Source organism: Mandrillus leucophaeus, unplaced genomic scaffold (genome assembly GCF_000951045.1).
Source record: "Mandrillus leucophaeus isolate KB7577 unplaced genomic scaffold, Mleu.le_1.0 Scaffold1195, whole genome shotgun sequence".
Lineage (NCBI taxonomy): Eukaryota > Metazoa > Chordata > Mammalia > Primates > Cercopithecidae > Mandrillus > Mandrillus leucophaeus.
In genome coordinates, this window is record NW_012100265.1 from 135,237 (window position 1) to 137,247 (window position 2,011).

Below are 2,011 nucleotides of genomic sequence, written 5' to 3' on the forward strand. Positions count from 1 at the left end.
GGTTCAAGGGATTCTCCTGCCTCAGCCTCCTGAGTAGCTGGGATTGCAGGCATGCACCACCACACCCAGCTAATTTTTGTATTTTTAGTAGAGATGAGGTTTCACCATGTTGGCCAGGCTGATATCAAACTCCTGACCTCAAGTGATCTGCCTGCCTTGGCCTCCCAAGGTGCTGGGATTACAGGCATGAGCCACTGCGATCAGCCTACAAATAGCAGACATTGTGTGATAGAGTTTGTCGGGGACTACAAGACAGACACACACTAAGTAGTACAGCTGCTCTGAGTTCAGTTTCCAGGGAATGATAGGTCATCCACATGCCTGGTGGGAAGGATGGAGCTGGTGTTGGGGTCAGGATTGGAGAGGCTGATTCCTAAGTCACATTCATTAGTGGGTTCCAACCAGTTGGATCTTGTTTTCCACCTAGCATGTGAGGAAGTTTACCCTTCTTTGTTATACCGTGTCTTGTGAACCACTTCTCAAGGTTAAGGACATGGCCAGATCAACTCTGAGGAAATTCTCCAGGGTTGAGGGCTGCGACTTGGGAGGAGACAGAGGAGAGAAGAGATGACAACCACTAGACCAGCTGGAAAAAGCAATTCAGAGCTTAAAAAAATGAAAACAAAACCACAAAAGCCTCATCTATGTACAGTGTTTTTTTTGTATGCATATTCTCAAGTATCATTTTTAATTTGATCCTGAAAACCACCTTGTGAAGGCAGGGAGGATGTATTGATGACCCTACAGGCTCAGACAGCAACATGGCCAGAGTCACCATAGGTTGTAAGTTGCTGAATGGGAGCTCAAAGTCCAAGTCTTTGACTCTAAATCCAGGGCTCTGTCCAGAGCACCACTGTTGCCTCTTTTGGCAGCTGAAGCTGTCAGTCTGCTGACCCCTGCCCAGTTCAGACAGGATGGCTGGAAATGGACCAAAGGATGGAAAAAGAGAAAAGTGGACTTGAAGGGAACCAAACGCATTTATTAAGGGGAAAGCAGAAGGAAGTAAGAAAGAGGCGTTAACCCTGGGGCCTGACCTTGAAGCACAGTGTTCCAGGGGATGGGGGATGCCACTGTCCCCACCCCTCCATGGGGGCCTGAGCAGATCCAAAGCTGCCTGGCCTTCCTGGAGGGTGGCATCCAAGCATGCATGTGAAGGCAGCAAAAGTAGGCCCACGTCACTTCTGGGAGAAGGCAAAAGAGGGAAGAGAGGACTACTATGGAAAAGTAGAAAAAGAGGAAGGGAGGGAATCTAGACATACAGATTGGAAATGTGGAACAAAACACATTCTTTTTTTTTTTTTTTTTTTTTGAGACAAAGTCTTGCTCTGTCACCTAGGCTGGAGTGCAGTGGCGTGATCTCGGCTTACTGCAACCTCCACCTCCTGGGCTCAAGTGATTCTCCTGCCTCAGTCTCCCAAGTGACTGGAATTACAGGTGCATGCCACCCAGCCTGGCTAATTTCTTTATTTTTAGTAGAGACAGGGATCCACCATGTTGGCCAGGCTAGTCTTGATCTCCTGACTTCAAGTGATCTGCCTGCCTCAGCCTCCCAAAGTGTTGGGATTACAGGCATGAGCCACCGTGCCCCATGTGAAACAAATTCTTATGAAACAAATTTAATTTACATGTGCTTAAACTTTGATGTCAACTTGCATGGGATCCCCAGGTTTGTTAGATTTTTCTAGTGCTTCCAGCCCTTAAGTCTGTTCCTATGTTCTCTCAGCTACTCCTCCTCTCCTTCAACACTGTTAGCCGCTTTATCCAGGGCCCTATTTCTCAGCCCACTCCTTCTCCAGCCCCTCTCCACTCCACCTCCACAAAGTCTGTTGGAAAGGAACAGCCAAGGATACTGGCTGTTTGGCCCCCATGTGGGTCTCTCCACATAGGATTCAGAGAATTGGAACATTTCTTGGGCTGAAGCAGAGAAAGGGATGCAGTTTTGAAACTGGCTTTGTGAGTCACTGTGAACTTCAAGCACCCTCCCACTTGAGGTAAGCTTCACCAGCTTGGT